This window comes from Globicephala melas, chromosome 5, assembly GCF_963455315.2.
Source record: "Globicephala melas chromosome 5, mGloMel1.2, whole genome shotgun sequence".
In the NCBI taxonomy this organism is placed as follows: Eukaryota; Metazoa; Chordata; class Mammalia; order Artiodactyla; family Delphinidae; genus Globicephala; species Globicephala melas.
In genome coordinates, this window is record NC_083318.1 from 64,533,746 (window position 1) to 64,551,620 (window position 17,875).

The 17,875-nt window shown below is 39.2% G+C and overlaps 1 protein-coding gene across 2 annotated transcripts in view; it reads right to left on the reverse strand.

Annotated features, from left to right (window-relative positions):
* Positions 1-17,875, reverse strand: part of RBM47 (RNA binding motif protein 47) — a 162,721-nt gene that overhangs the window by 19,484 nt on the left and 125,362 nt on the right. For both annotated transcript variants that reach the window (XM_070045530.1, XM_070045529.1), the window contains exon 3: positions 17,030-17,153. The gene's annotated coding sequence lies outside the window, so the exon portion shown is untranslated. The remainder of the gene's footprint in view (positions 1-17,029; positions 17,154-17,875) is intronic.

The window sequence follows — 17,875 nt, forward strand, 5'->3', positions numbered from 1 at the left end:
CCGCGGAATGGCTGGGCCCGCGAGCCGTGGCCGCTGAGCCTGCGCTCCGCAGTGGGAGAGGCCACAACAGTGAGAGGCCCGCGTACCGCAAAAAAAAAAAAAAAAAGTTTACTCTCTGGTCAGGTACAGTAAAAGTTTGCCAACCTCTGCTCTAGGAGATGTGCAGAGAACATCAATGAGACTAAGTAACAGAGATTCCTATTGCTAAGTATTAGTCACTTTTCCCTCTGTTTCCTATGCTGAGCAGTGACTTAATTTCAGGACAAAGTTTTAAGTTCTAACATATTTTAAAGAGTCTTCTTGAGCTGCCTTCCCACCCTCATTCTAAGCTGTTTTCCATTTAACTACATGGTCAAATTTGTGAGGCCTAGAAGAAGAGACATCTGGTAAAGATTGTTGGCTCAGCTCCTAACACTTTCATGTGAACAATTTCTTAAGATTTTAAAAGTGACACAAACACAGAAGAGTTTGTGTTCATTTATTCATTCATTCTGCAAATATTTACTGAGCACCTACTATGTGCCAGATACCTGTGGACCTCATCCTCATGGAGCTTACCTTGAACCCACAGTGTGGCTTAGAGTCTGTACCACAGCTGCACTAAGTTAACTCTCACCATTGGGCTGAAATGATCCATGCAAAGCTCTGAGTGCTGAACCTAGCACCAAGTGCTCAAGAAATGTCAGCATAAGAAATCTGAACTTAGAAAAAGAAAAAGATATATGAACTTGAGGTAAGACTCTTACCCCTATGTAGGATTCTTGTGTTTATAGGGAAATAAGCAAGAGGTATTACCCCAGCCAACTTTAAACCAGTCAGAATGAGAAGCCTAGCTTGTGAGTTCTGGTGTAGACTGGCATATCAGAGCCTCCCAGATTCTGTTCACTGCAGGTAAGCTGTCTGGCAGTGTGATTCTCCATTGGTGATGTGGCTCAGGCGTCCAAGTGTAAGCCTGTTTCTCACCTAACCCTTGGCTACAGCAGTTTGCAAGAGGCTCTTCAGAAAGAACCTGAAGAGACTTGCTGCATTGGATGCAAATGGTGCAGTCGTTCACAAGGATGCCAGATCCCCTGAGGCAGGACCCTCCCAACACAGAGCCGAGCTCGCACACACTAAAAACGCATTAGTCTTCATTGAAGGCTGCTTGCATTAAACAAACATGGCAGTATATTCAAAACAAATCATTTATTCACAGTTTGGCATGTAAAACAGAGGAGAATATACTTTCAAATCAAGCTATTATTATTCTGAACTATTAGCTAGAATTTTTGTTGTCTTTATTTTAGGTTGAGTTTGAGCTTGTTGGGGTAACATAACATTTTGGGGTTAACTCAGACTTAAACTAGAAGTCATCAAGGATCTGAATTCCCTTAGTACCAGTTTAGAATACATTTCAATAAGATTTTAACTTTGAAGTGGACTTTTTTTTTTTTTTTTTTGGCTGCACTGCGGGGCCTACGGGATCTTAGTTCCCCCACCAGGGATTGAACCCGGGCCCCCGGCAGTGGAAGCGTGGAGTCTTAACCACTGGACCGCCAGGGAATTCCCTGAAGTGGGACATTTTAGAGGGCAAGGGATAACACTGTAAACACTGTACTGGGAAATATTTCCAGTGTTTACCAACCAGTCTTAGGATCAAAAATGAGCATGAGTTTACTCTAGAATTATGCAAACTACCAGTGAGCTTTGGTTCACAGGTGTGTGTTGTGTGTGTGCGTTTAATAGGCAATTTGGAATTGGAATTCTTGGAAGAGTTTTATTCGCTGACCAACGGACACACTGCAGTTTGAAGTTAATATTCAGTGGTGAGCAGTGTCTTCCAGCACTAGATGGAATTTAATCCAGTAGAAGGTTTTAGAATGTATTTATCCAAGAGGTAATTCTATCTCTGTTTGCAGTTAGAGTTCTATTCTTTCTTTCTTTCTTTTTTTTTTTTTTTTTTTTTTGCGGTACGTGGGCCTCTCACTGTTGTGGTCTCTCCCGTTGCGGAGCACAGGCTCCGGACGCGCAGGCTCAGCGGCCATGGCTCACGGGCCCAGCCGCTCCGCAGCATGTGGGATCTTTCCAGACCGGGGCACGAACCCGTGTCCCCTGCATCGGCAGGCGGACTCTCAACCACTGCGCCACCAGGGAAGCCCTAGAGTTCTATTCTTAATGTCCCCTTATTTATACCATAAAATGTTTGTCTTTACTAATAGTCACTTCTTAGGCATGACCTCATATACACAATGTGTAGATATAATAAAACATATGCCATTCTGGTTAAGAGCAAAGACTTTGGAGTTGAAGAAATAGGAGTTCAGATCATGAATGTGCCACTTACTCGCCATGTCACATGAGGCTTCATGTCTACATCTCTAAGATAGTGCTAGTAATAGCACCCATTTCAGAGTATTGGTTCCAAGATCAAGTGACATTTAGTGCCACACATCAGGGGGAACAGAATCGAAGACCAGCTTCTGCAAAAAGTTTCCAAGATTTGGCCTCACGCTGAGTGGTTATCTTACTGCTCCTGTGTCAAGTTACCACCACCCATTAGAGTAAACAGCAGAGAGCACACTCCCACCACCAAGCCAGCCTCTGGCATGGGGACATTTCTGTTACCTCAGTCTGAACGTGTAAAAGAAGTCCTGCTCAAACTGGAGGCAGAACACTTGGAATTTACCTGGGGTCCCACACAGTAAGCTGAAGACTGAAGCCTGGTCTCTCTCTCTTTTTTTTTTTTTCTATCTCAGCCGGCAACTTTGTGCTATTTGAAGGCACGATCCTTGGGAGACACAAAAATCCTCCCATGACTCTCTTTTATTTAGGGAAAATTCTGGAAGGATAAAGAGGCACTAGAATAATGACCTTCTGGGCCATTCCTTCTGTCGGGTCCTGGCTAATCTGAGAAGAGTTAATTGTATTGTTGCTTAAGTTGTATTGATGCTTGTACAGATTTTGTTACGGCAAGGCGCATCATTCAGTGAATGACTGATAAACAGAGGAAAGCCAAGAGGCTCACTTTTCCCAGGCATTTCTATCAGCACATCCCTGAAAAGAAGGCATTTGGCTGTGGGTTCCCAAGGACGCTGGCTGTGTACCAGGAGAGGGGTAGCACCACCCACTCCAGAGAGGTGGCGTGGGGGAATTTTCTATGGGGCTTTGGCAGCACATCAACACCCATTAAGAATCGGCTATCCGGTTCCCTTTAAATAAGCATTACACACGTATACTTTTTCTCAACAGGTTAATGGGATAACGCTGAAAACGATGAACCTGCAAATTTGGCCACATCTGTCTACTGGATTTTCTCAAACTCTGAACAAGCAGTAGGAGGGACTTCTAGTTTCACCCCTTATCTTGGCTCTTTTGACCTACACCTTTGAGGGATCTGGCTCAGAACAGAAAGGATGACTGCCAGACAGATACCGGAGAGGAGGAGGAGAGCAGCGATGGCTTGTATCATAACAGTAGCTTGAATTTATAGTAGAGTGTTTGGCAACTCATAAAATTCTTTCACGTACATAATCTAATATCCTAAAATCCCAGAACTTGAGCTGCAAAGGAACCTTGGGTATCATTTAATCCAAAGTTTCTGAACTTCATTCCCTACTGCCATTTTGGGTGTGATAATTCTTTGTTTTGGGGGGCTGTCCTGTGCACTGTAGGATGTTTCATAGCATCTCTGCCCTCTACCCTCTACATGCCCACACCCCCTCCATGCGTGACAACCAAAAATGTCTCCTGGGGGGCAGAATTGCTCCCTGTTGAGAATTACTGATCGAGTCTATCTTGGAGTTTTAAACAGATTATACACTTACCCATGGGAGGTACTAATTAAATAGTAGCACCTCCACACCCAGCATGGCCTTGATGTCTTGATCTGGCTCTTCCTGTCAAGGCTGTCAAGACTGAGAACTGCACAACATTTTTCAAAGGTTCAAGGTAGTGTTTTTTTGTTACCAAACTACTCATTTAATTTGGTGGAAGACCTATCAATTTTATTTTTCAACGCAAAGAACTACCACCATAAAGCTCTATCACACTGATTCTGTCGTCAAACTGATTTGTCATCCAGCAAACTGACAGGCCTGGGTCACACGAATACCACTTTTGCAGTCAGGCTAAGGATCTGCCAAGCTATAGAAATGCCTCATTAAATTCAGACCCCTCTGCTTCGTGGACATGTGAAAACCGCTGACAATCTGGTTTTTAAGACTTAGACCTTTCTCTGGTGTCACTGCTCATTTCTAATTATGTAGAAAGCTTCGCTGAAGATTCAGAGTTGTGGGCTTCCCTGGTGGCGCAGTGGTTGAGAGTCCGCCCGCCAATGCAGGGGACGCGGGTTCGTGCCCCGGTCCGGGAAGATCCCACATGCCACGGAGCGGCTGGGCCCGTGAGCCATGGCCGCTGAGCCTGTGCTCCACAACGGGAGAGGCCACAACAGTGAGAGTCCCGCGTACCAAAAAAAAAAAAAGATTCAGAGTTGTGGGCTGCCCTGGTGGCGCAGTGGTTAACCACCCACCTGCCAATGCAAGGGACACGGGTTCAAGCCCTGGTCCGGGAAGATCCCACATGCCGCGGAGCAACTAAGCCCGTGTGCCACAACTACTGAGCCCACGTGCCACAATTACTGAAGCCCGCGTGCCTAGAGCCCGTGTTCTGCAGTAAGAGAAGACACTGCAATGAGGAACCTGCGCACCACAACGAAGAGCAGCCCCCGCTCGCTGCAACTAGAGAAAGCCCACGCACAGCAACGAAGACCCAACGCGGCCAAAAATAAATAAATTAAAAAAAAAAAGATTCAGAGTTGTTTTTTTAAAAGACACACTATGAACAATCACTGTAAATGTGCTCCTGGAACACAGTCAATTTACTGATACTAAAATCAACCTCTATACCCCTTAGGCAGAAGGCAATGAACTGATGAAATAGACGATCAAACAATATTTGTGTATGTGTTCATTCATTCAATCAAACACTTGCTGATTGAAGTGACTGAACACTTGCTGTATGCCAGGCCATGCTAGGTGCTTGGCGATACAGTGGTGACTACTGCACAGTCCTTAAGGTTCCTAGTCTAGCAAGGGTGGACAAAGAAGGAGGGAGAGGAGGGAGAGCAGAGCAAACATCCTGAGCAAAGATGGGCAGCCACTTAAGATTATTTAACCCTAGGAGGACACATATGTTCTTTCAATTAACATTTTATTGAGTGCCGAAGGTATGACAGTGCCTTCATAAAGTATACAAGCAACAATGAACCATGGGTCAAAACAGAACCCAAGGAGTGACCCAGCTATAACAGGTGGACAAGGACTGAAAATCTGCGCATCTGGTTTAATTACATTTAGAGACAGATGGAAATTCTGCAAGGTGAAGCTCCCCTTATCCTCCTACACTTAAAGTTACATTATCACATATCGCATTACTGCGAACATAATACCCGATGATGTCGTAGTGGAATGAATTAATTAAAATCATGAAAATCAAAATCAATTTTATTGAGCATCTTTATAAGCCAAACACTCTGCTGACTGCCATCATTTAGCACAGTGAGATGATTTCAGGCATGTCTAGCATTTCTGGAAATGTGGCTGGAGAGTGTATTTTACTTACATGCTACAAAGAGGGTGGCATAAAAGACAATAGATGACTTAAATGCAATCCTCCCTGGAGGGAAGGAGATGGGCCACAAATAATCAAAGAATTTCCGTAACGTATGGTTTAAAAACTCTTGAGTTAATGATAGCTACGATTTTTGAGCAATTATTATGTGCATAAGTCACCTAAGGAAGTTATTTGATTTTCTGTGACATCCCTATGAGATGAAGTTTAAAATGCAGGCTCTAGAGCAGGGGATCAGCAAACTACAGCCAGAGGGCCAAATTCAACCCTGTGGCTGTTCTTATAAAGTTTTGTTGGAATGTAGCCATGCCCATTTGTTTACATATTGTTTACAGCTGCTTTCATGCTACAATGGCAGAGTTGAACTGCTGCAGCAGAGACTAGTGTGGTCCATATTTACTGTCTGGCGCTTTATAGAAGACCTGGTCTAGGGTCAGATTTCCTGGGTTTGAGCCCTAGTTCTTTAACTATGGAGCTGTATGACATTGGTTAAGTTACTTAAAGTCTTCGTTCCGCACCACCCTCATCTGCAAAATGAAACTGGTGGTAATAATCATCACTATCTCAGGGCGTCGCTGTGAGGAATAAATTACACAATATATACCAAGTGCTTAGAACAAAACCAAGTATATACTAAGGGTTTGATAAATGTTGGCTATTATTGCCTCCTTTTTAAAGATCAGGCGCTCGAGGCTCAGAGCAATCAAATAACTTACCCAAGACCACTCAGAATTGAAATTTAGCTGATGACAAAGTCCAAGCTCTTTCTACCATGGTACTCTGCCTTTGCTATTTTCTTAGTAATAGGAGAGTTAGGGATAGCCAGTGTTAACAGAATAAAAACAATATCAAGGAGAGATGGACATTGGTTAACAGATTTGAAGGGAAACTCAAGCACAGATCCACAGCAAAATTGTTGGAAAACCATTCCTTTCTACCAAATGCCTCACTGCACCTCCCACCCTCCCCACTCCTCTTCAGAGAGTTCTACAAACTGTTCCATAGCCTATTTCTGGCCCTTTATAAAGTAGTTAATAGGTTCAAATGATAATTTTTAGACTTAAAAAAATCTATTGAATTAAATTCTTAAATGGAAATGTTTAGGGACTAGAATTCACATAATCCAAATGTTTTAAGTGAGAATATGGGACCACGATGTGGCAGTGGGATGGGCTTACCCAACCCAGGCTCTGGAGTCAGACTGCCTGGCTTATACCCTGGCTCCACCGCTTGAGAAACAAGTGTCATCACACCAGTCACTATAATCTTTGTGAGCCTCAGTTTCACCATCTATAAAATGGTAATAATATACCTCACGCTGTTGTGAAGATTAAATGATAATGCATATACAGCACTTAGAAAAGTACTTGGCTATATTAAATGCTCAAATTGACTACATTTTATATTTTCATATCCTATGTAATTTTTAAATTATTATTATTTCAGTTGGGCAAAATAGCAGACGTTTTTCAAGGATGTTCTCTTGGGAGAGAACTATATAGCCACAGCTTAGAATCACGAATTTTCTGCTTGACAATTTAATTTTAAAAGCTAAAGAATCTGAGGGAACTTACTCCCAGATTTTTGTGGATAAACTGGAAGGGAACTTCTATAGCTATTATGTTCTATGTTTATATAGGAAAATGCTTTAAGACATTGTAAATGTGAAATGTTATAATGATGCATTTTTAAAGCTAATGATTATGCAAAAAGCAAACACTATGTTCTTTTTGATATTTGTTCAATTGTGTATTATATTCTTTTTATCACTACTTAGTATACCTACACTAATGCTTTGTGTCTACTCATTGAATGGAGCAGTAAATATTGTTTATTAACGATGATATATTCAAATTACCACTGCAAGTTTAAGAAAGTTACCTGGGAATAATATTCACAGAAAAACTTTATGTGCCAGCATTGGAATATATGAACTGGTAGTTTGATGAATGGTTATTTTTATTATAAAAATATTCTTTAATTTGCAAAGGGATTTATAATAGAGTTCCTTTAGATAGGAAGTCCCCTATGTCATCTAGAATATGATTCAAGTTATTACAAAATCGATCTCTCTCTCTCTCTCTCTCTCTCTATCTTTCCTGTATATACCTTCCCTATACTGATATATACCTACAAACTATGCCAAAGTATCAGTCCCATTTGCTTGATGGAGAAACTGGATGATCATGTGCTTAAGCTCAAGATCACAATTACACAGTGATAAAATTGGAATTATAATTTAATAAAGGAACCTTATCTTTGGGATGATAGTCTCTAGTTTAACTTCTGTTTGACAATAGAGTCCATTTATATTCAAGACAAAATCTGGGCAGTCCAACTAGAGTAGAGATCCAGATATCTATAGCTTTTTAAAAATTCTAAAATTTGTGTGTAAAGAATATTTTTCATTTGCTTAGTTTCTTGAATTTATGCCAAAACAGATTTAGAAAGTGAACTTTCCCAAACATAAGCTTACACAGTCTTTATGATGATGTGTAAGTGCTTTTCCTTTCCTCCAATTTCAAACTATATTTGCAAGTTATATAGTAATAATATGGTCTATTATTACTCTGCCATATTATACATGAGTACATGCTCTATGGGATATGTTCTTATATTACCTTCTGGTGGTATGTCAAATAGTAGTCTATAAGAATATCAGAGGTCTCTTTGTAAGAAAAATGACAAATTGTCTGTTCTGAAACAAAGACTCTGAAATGGAGTGACATAGTCAAACATTAGCTTCAGTTTTAGGTGTGACCTTCTGATTTTGTTTGGTTAACATTAGTCATTTCAGTTCTGACTATGAAAAAATATCTGCTACCACAGAAAAAAACCAGATCCTGTTTAATGTTGATGTCCTTGTATTTCATTGCCAAGTATCCCAAGGCAATAGTTACAGTGAAATAGCATTTGGCCAGAAATACTCTCAATGCTGAATAAGCCATGGGTTACTTTCTTCTACAAATGTTTAAGTTGAATGCGGGTTATTTTTGAAATTAAAAATATTTTTAAATACCACAACAATATGACTATAATAGGCTCTTTGTGAGAAAAAAAATATAAAAGAAAGTAAACTTTATAGTGGGAGGCAAAGACGATATGCATGAAAATGCAACTTTAAACTAACCCCCAAATTATATTTTTTTATTCATTAAGTGTTTAAATATTACTCTCCCTTTACTACATTTGGTCTTCCTCTGGTGATATTTGGTTTATTATTATTATTATTTTGCATACAGTGAGAAACGAAAATGATAGTTTAAAGAACAGGTCCTTCTAGCAAAAGTATGGCTAAAGTTAAACCCTAATACTCAGTAGCTTAATTCTTATTATAAAAACTTGGACTCTGGGCTTCCCTGGTGGCGCAGTCGTTGAGAGTCCGCCTGCCGATGCAGGGGACACGGGTTCGTGCCCCGGTCGGGGAAAATCCCACATGCCGCGGAGCGGCTGGGCCCCTGAGCCTATGGCCATTGAGCCTGCGCATCCGGAGCCTGTGCTCCGCAACGGAAGAGGCCACAACAGTGAGAGGCCCGCGTACCGCAAAAAAACAAAAACAAAAACAAAAAAACAAAAAAAAAAAACTTGGACTCTATTAGAAATGGGGCCATCGGAGAGAGGGCCCTTTATAACAGAAAAAGTCAAATTCACTTTCTATTATGAAGTGATTTTAGACATTTTAGGCTATTTCCACTTTCTTCTACACTGTTTGAAATGTATTAGAAAAATTAAAAGAATATGGTTTATCTCATTAGGTATAATTGAAGCTTTTCAAAGGCAGGGACCTTTATTTTGGTATCCCCAGTGCCTAGCACTGAATGAAAAAATATTTCAATAAAGGAAAAAATTAATGAAAGAACCAGTGAATGAGCACTGCCTTTTATAAGAAACATGGTAGGATAAAGCTACAAAAAGAATTTTAATATTATGTATAACTACGAGTAAATTGCTCTGGATATGTTTTTCTATTTATACTTATCTATTTATTTAACTTTTGTGGTTTACCTGCATTTGGAACTGTGTACAAATAGCCATGCCAAGTACTGTCCAGGGTCTGTCGACATAATCAGAAGGAGCACACTGAAGAATGGATAGGTCAGCTTTGGTACAGGAGCTGGCATTTCTAATACACAGTTCAGGCATCAGCAGTGTCAAGGGGAAAAGCCCCGCCAACCATTGTTTGATGGACTATATCGAAGGCTCCCTAGACACTTCTTGGTAAAGCAGGCACTGGTCAGGCAGCTGGAAAACTTCCATGACTTTTTTTTTTGCCTGAGCCGATATGCTTAGCTTCTACTGTATTGTCTCAGGGATTTGGTAGAGATTTTCTGCCGCCACAAGGAAATAGGCACAAAGACAGTGCCTGACCATGAAGGCAGTTTCCATATGCTCTCTTATGTGCAGGTGTTTTGAAAGGCTGTGTGTTACACTGCTTCAGCTCACACAATGGGATAGGGTCCTTTTCTCTCTGGTATTTCTCTGCTCCCGAGCAGTTCTCTACCATGCAGTAGTGGGTCTTAATGACGTGGAAGAGAAATCACAAACTAATCTGATACTGAATAGAATATAGAAGTTCACAAATGTCTAGGTAGGAAATCTCCAAGTTTCTTGATCCAGTGGTGTCACTTACCTATCTGTCTTGCCACACAGGCAAGCAACCTCTTGTTCAGCAGGGAAAAAGTGGGGAAGCAGCACTGGGACCTCTGGTTTTAGGGGAGAAAAAAAATCACTATTGCCGTCTTTCCTCCTTATTCATATTTCTTCATAATTTCTTTTTAATTATTTTTTTCTCTTTCTCATCTTAAATTCTCATTCAATATCCCTGGTTTTCAAATGTAAATACCTGGTTACTAAGTGCCCCAGAGTAACTTACAGGAATAGAGCGATGCTACTGATTAGTAGCTGTTTGCTTTAATCCTTGTTTAAATAACACACACACACACACACACACACACACCCCACTTTTTACCGGGTATTCACCACTTGAACAAAATGTAGTAATATATGGTTTTAAACTAGGGAAAGGAAGAGAGTTTCTCAATTACAAATCATTTAAATACTAAATTGCTAATTTTTTCAAGGTAGAATTTGCAGAGTTTTTTTTTTTGGTGGGGCGGGCATAGGGAAGTTGCTCTATTCTTAGGAAAGATATTTATTAAAAGAAGGAGAAGAAAAGAGGGTGGAGGGGAAGGAGAACGAGTTTTCCCAGTCTCTATAATTTAACTAGGCAGTTAAAGTTAACTGGAAATTTACATAAAAGTTACATAGAATATAAAAGTTATACAGAAAGCAGAACTATATTAGTTAAAGAAACTCATGAAATATAGACTGAAATTTAAGAATGGAAATGAACAGAAAATATATCTCCAGAGTTTTCCTGAACCTAGGGCATTTAGAATAAAACGGTCAAGTGTCAGGAAGCTTACGATTTTTCAGATATAATAAACTCCTGGGACTATTGCTGGAGATGTAATTGCTGTTCACGTCTCACGCAGTCTGTACTTTCCTTGTGTGCACTTGGAGTTAATATTTCAATTGAAAACTTAGCATACCAGCAAAAACGCCCCTGATTTAAGCTGGTCATTTATTCTCAGTCTCACAGGGAAATACTGGATATTCTTTGAGTTAATAAAGTATGAAATGATTTTAATGCTTCAAGGGAAATATAGTACACCAGTCTTGCAAACTGTTTTTAGAAAGTGTGGCTTAGCTTATCCCACCTGACATCAGAAAACTTAATAGGCTTAGTTATTTCCTTTTTCTCTAAGTCGCCTTTTATGGTAAAGAGAAGATGAGGACCCAGAGCAGCAAACAGTTTACGTCTATAAACCAGCCCCCATGAAAAACAAGAGGGGACAGACTGGGTCACAGTGTGTTTCTCATAGGTCCTGAAGTCAGAGTCTTAGTAGATAAACAGTAATTTATTTGAGATTTGGATGCCCAACTGCCAATACTGGGTTCTAATGTTGAGGATCTAATTCATGTGCAGAATCCTGCAACTATGAGTTATGTGAGTGGGGCAATGTTATCTCCAAGCCTGTCAGAGCAGCGAGTGCAGGGCAGACCTTTGGTCCTGGTGATACTGGCAGCTTACACCGCCTGGTAGTTTCTTCTTCTCAAGATTCTGCAAGCGAAGGCTAAGCAGACCTTCACATTTTACACTGTAAGCACATTTAGGTTCTGTTCACTGTAAAACAGAACTAGGATAACTGTTTTGGAAATACAGTTTGCCCACATAACTGTGGCTAATCTAGTTTGGTTTCTCTAAAGCAGCACCAAGAGAAATTTATTTTTGTACGAACATAAATAAATAAAAATTTGCTGTAGCCCAAAATTCACAGTCACAGTGCATGGAGTGACCTCTCTCTTCCCCTCTGCTGCCAAGTATATGTACATATAACACACACACACACACACACGAACACAACACATACACACACACTCCCTTTTTTCTTCTCAGCCTAAAATGCTATCTACCTCTGCTGTTCTTTTTTTTTTTTTAACATCTTTATTGGAGTATAATTGCTTTACAACGTTGTGTTACTTTCTGCTTTATAACAAAGTGGATCAGCTACACATATACATATATCCCCATAACTCCTCCTTCTTGCGTCTCCCTCCCACCCTCCCTATCCCACCCCTCACACCAGTCAGAACAGCCATCTTCAAAAAATCTACAAACAATAAATGCTGGAGAGGGTGTGGAGAAGAGAGAACCCTCCTGCATTGTTGGTGGAAATGTAAATTGATACAGCCACTATGGAGAACAGTAAGGAGGTTCCTTAAAAAACTAAAACTAGAACTACCATATGACCAAGCAATCCCACTATTGGGCATATACCCTGAGAAAACCATAATTCAAAAAGAGTCATGTACCACAATGTTCACTGCACCTCTGCTGTTCTTTTATTGGGGATTTCATCAAGCATGTTTGCATCAAAATGCTTGCTGATCCTGGCCACTGCCTCACAGCTCTCACTGCTATATCCTAGTTATAAGAGCTGAGCCTGCTGGGCTGTTAGTTTCCCAATTGCTTCAGCTTTCTCTCATCTGTCTGTTGGGAAACCACCAAAGCCTACACGAGAAAGAAAAGTGAGTGAGGATGAGCATACATGTGAATATGTGTGCCAGTTGCTTAACTGACACACACCTTCACGGAGACATGATGGGATTGAAAAGTACCTCTTTAGAAGGAAGCCTGGCCCTTACCATACACCATATACAAAAACTGACTCACAGTGGATCAAAGACCTAAATGTAAGAGCTAAACCTGTAAAACTCTTAGAAGAAAATATAGAGGAAAAACTGCATGACATTGGATTTGGCATTGATTTCTATGACACCAAAAGCACAGGCAACAAAAGAAAAAAATGGATAAATTGGGCTACATCAAAACGAAAACTTTCGTGAATCAAAGAACACTGTAAGCAGAATGAAAAGGCAACCCATGGAACAGGAGAAAATAATTTCTCAAAATATTAAGGAATTAATATGCAGAGTATACAAAGAACTCCTACAGTTCAACAATAAAAAAGCAAGCCAACAAATTTAAAAATTGGCGAAGGGCTAAATAGGCAGTTCTCCAAAGATGATACACAAATAGCTAATAAGCATAAGATGCTCAACATCACTAATCATTAGGAAGATACAAATCAAAACCACAGTAATATACCACTTCATACCTGTTGGGATGTCTATGATTTAAAACAAAACAGAAATAAGTGTTGGCAGGAATGTGGAGAAATTGGAACCCTTGTGCATTGTTGGTGGGAATACAAAATGGTGCAGCTGCTGTGGAAAACAGTATGGTAGATCCTCAAAAACTTAAACATAGAATTACCACATGATCCACCTGTTCCATTACTGCGTTTATACTCACAAGAATTGAAAACAGGGATTCAAACAGATATTAGTACCACCCATGATCACAGCAGTATTATTCACATAGCCCAAAGGTGGAAATAACCCATATGTTCATCAATGCGTGAATGGATAAACAAAATGTAGTATATATACAAAATAGAAAATTATTCAGCCTTATAAAGGCAGGAAATTCTGGCACATGCTACAACATGGATGAACCATGAAAATATTATGCTAAGTGAAACATGCCAGACCCATAAGGACAAATATTGTATAATTCCTCTTATATGAGATACCTGGAATAGTCAAATTTATAGAGACAGAAAATAGTGTGGTGGTTGCCAGGAGCTGGGGGGAGGGAGGAATGGAGAGTTATTGTTTAATGGGTACAAAGTTTCAGTACAGGAAGATGAGAAAGTTCTAGAGATGGATGGTGGTGATATTTGCACAACAATGGGAATGTATTTAATGTCTCTGAACTGTACACCTAAAAATGGTTAAAATGGTCAATTATGTTATGCATATTTTACCACAAAAAAAAAAAGAGTCATGGAAAACCAGCAGAGTTAATATATGGAATGAAAGGGAGGAAGGAATGCAAATCTTTAAGAGAAAATGGGAAAATGATTAGACAAATGATGTTCTAGGTTTTGCAGCATTTTTCTTCATATTTACGATTCAAATTGCAAAGAGAGGCAAATGATCAATATATTGGCTTTTCAACTGAGACTTTTCAAGTGTGTGAAATCTAGTCAAAACGTGTCCTTGTTCCAAGATTAAGATTAGAGCTAGTCTGAGGTATTATTACAATTCCTTCATGCTTTTAGATTTTGGAAGTTGTTCCAACATATACGTAACTTTTTTTTCTGAGTACAAAACAAACCGGTATTACAAAGTGGCACAAAATCTGAGTAGAAAGGAATCCAGCAAATATTTATGAAGTATCTACTGTGTGTTAAAATGCAAGGGACAGTCTGCTTCAAAGAGAGAGCAATGGCCAGTGGCAGACTTTCTTGCCAAAGTTTGGCCCAGTCTCCCTGACATTACTCAGTGTATCTCAGTAGTTGAGTCAGACAATTTTAACATTCCTGGTGGATGTAAGTGGTAATGGCGAAGGATAGCTAAATATTCATAAGCTTATTTACTCCTTAAACCTGTTTGGTGTGTTCCAAAGTTTGAAAATCTGATTAAAATTCATGAACAGTACCAGTACTAGGACAGACTTTCAGTGTATGGGTGGTGAGGATGACCATTAGACAGAACTCATCTGTAGAAACCATCACTTTAAAATCCTAGTCATGACTCTCCAAATTTCTGTGAAGCCCACTGACATCCCTTTGCTTTGGGGGTCCTCGGCCTTTGCTATTTTATCTATTACTTATGAATTATAGATGTTAGAGCTAAAAGAAACCTTAGAGGCCATCTTGAAGGATTTTCCTATTACTTTACTTTTACATTTTAAAATATGATTAACTTGAAATTTTTTCCTAGTATTTAACGCAGGGAAACTTTTTTCTCCTAAAGAACTGGTGTGCTTTCACTGTGGGATAATGGAAATTATACAACACATCATGTTGTTCAAAGTTTAGATATCTTTAATTGCTGTTTTCACTACTTTGTGTACTCACATATTTTTACTAAAAACCACCTCAGACACTCTTTAGATATAGACAAATTGAACCTCTCACTTTAAAGAAGAAGAAGCAGGTCTTGAGAAGTTAAGTGACCTATCCAAGGTTAAGTATTTTTGTTTGTTGTTTGTCTGGACTCACCAACTGAATTAAGCTTCTCGTAGACAAAGAAAAGCTCTTTTGTTCCCCGGAAGCACACAGTACAGAAATGAACACAAGCAGTCGTAATGAATGCCAAGTGAATGAATGCAAGCCTCATAGGTGCTTTCCCCCATGAACAGATCTGAGAGATCAAGGTGGATGCAGTGTCGATTGGATGATACTGTCTTCTACTTCAGAGACCTGGTGTTGGTTAAGGCTGGGCTGGGCCAGGGGGAGGGAACAGGTTTATACTTCCTGAGCTTCTGTAGAAATATTTATAATTTTACATCTTCTCAACGTGATAGAATTCAATCTGTACATGTGTGTAGTGGTATGAACATTGTCATATATAATAGGTGGGGATGGGAAGGCAAATATAATTGGGTACATTTCTGGAGGATAGTTTGACAACATCAAGAGCTTTACGGTAGTCATTAAAAGCAGTTCCTTCTCATTAATTCCATTTATAGAAATTTACCCCAAGAAAATAATTGGAGACATGAGTAAAATTTATAGTCAGGCATGTTCACTACTGTGGTATTTATAGCATAATGTAATGAACATAATAGCATGTATTTATATGTGATGTAACAAACAATGTTCAGCAGTATGGAAATGGCTATAAAAATTACAGCACAGTTGTAGGCTAGAATACTTATTTCATGTTCTCAACTCTGTTAACCTTGTTAAAAAATGTTTTAGAATATATATGAAATTTTTTTAAAAACTTTAAAAGGACTAAATATACTATAATGTTAACTGTGGTTACCTTTCGATTGTGGGATTATAAATAATTTTATGTTATTCTTTAATTTCCAAGTTTCCTTTAATTAATATGCTTTCAGAAAAAGAAAAAATATATATAAAAATATATAGAAAAAAATAAATATAATTAAAACAGTTAAATATATATAATTAAAACAATTTTAGCTCTCTGAGTCCCTGAATCCAGAATCCAGCCTAGAGGATATGAAAAGGGACTTCGGCGGGGCATGGGGAGTTGCTGGGCAATCAGTGTCACCAGTAGCCCCTCCCTAACACACAGGGATCTACTGCCTCTACCTTTCAAAGCTAAGTGAGGGCCATTTCTGTGGCCGAGAGGGCTGCCCATCCAAGGTTCTGGGTGAAGCTGATACGAGCAGCTTCTTTCTTCTATGCCCCCATCCCTGCCATAGCATACACAGGATTATCACCCACAGAATAATAATACCTTCTGTCTGTGGAGAATTATATAGTTGTCACAGTATATTTACATATGTTGTAATTCATTGGATTGCCATGATTTGGAGAGTCTAACATAACAGTAGTTATTTTTACCTTATATGACAGGTGAGGAAACAGAAATTAGAGAAGGCACAAGGATTGTTTGAGAACATACCAGTATCTTCTATAGCTTGTACAAAGGACCCTTCCTTGCATCCAAAATTTTGAAAGACAACTCTGATTGAAATACCCTTGATCTTTTTTTTTTTTTTTTTTTTTTTGTGAGGGAGACATTTATAAGCAATGCACATTTTTCCTTAATTCCTAAGATGCTCACATATCAGCAGCAGTAGTTTTTCCTCTTGGGCCACAAAGATGTAAACAACAAAGAAATAAGGATTTTATATTGTCGGTTCAAAATGACTTACCAAATGACTTATCAAGTTCTATGTACTACTTAACGTTGCAACATAAACATACACCAGGTACACATTGTCTATACAGCAGACATCTTGGTTCATAAGAATGAAAATTTAACGTTTTCCTTAAGTGAAGAAGAAAAGGACACCAGCGGGTGTACTTACCAAAAACCACCAATTTGATTTGTCTGGTCCTTTACACAATGTTGAATACGAATATGCAAGGAGATTCAGGCAGCTTCCTTGGGATTTCTCAGTTCAATTTGTGGAGCGCCCTTTGAGGCAAATCCTAAGAGGTAAAAAAAAAAAAATTGCTAGGAATGTTTTCTATTTGAATATAATTTTCGTATGTGCCTTACGAATTTGGGGCCATTTTCTTCAAAAAATGAATTACTATTACTAATTAACAAAGTCTCTACAAACCAAGAAATGCAACCCTTTATTCCTCCTTCTATCCTTGAAAAGACAGGGAACAGTAATAAGAAAATGACCAATTTCTTCCTTTGTTTTATTTTCCCCTCTGTCTTATTTATCCGTACCCCACCCCGCCACCGACTCCAAAATGCACAACACAATGTTCAGGAATGAATACACATGTAGCTTATATTTTATGCTTATAGATTCACAAAAAGAAGAGGTGGTGCTCTTTACAGAGATGATACTATCTAGCTCATGGACTCCCCCTGCCCCATCTGGGGGCTTATGCCACACATCACTATGGATCGTCACATTCTTGCCTGCAGAATCCAAAGAGGGTCTCAAAAACCACTGAAACAAGTGCTCCAGCCAACCACTACCAACTGATTAGAAGTGATATAAAAGCAACTTGTTATTCTGCCCTAAAATGAAGAGTTAAGACTCTTCTGAGGATGTTCTTTGCATGGACTACTATAAAAAGTAGGATTTGGGATCCTAGGATAATCTTAAAAATCATGATATAGAAAACATTCAGATTATGAAACTTAAGTTCAAGATAAGGGTATTTTGGATGAGACGTTAAAATATATCCTA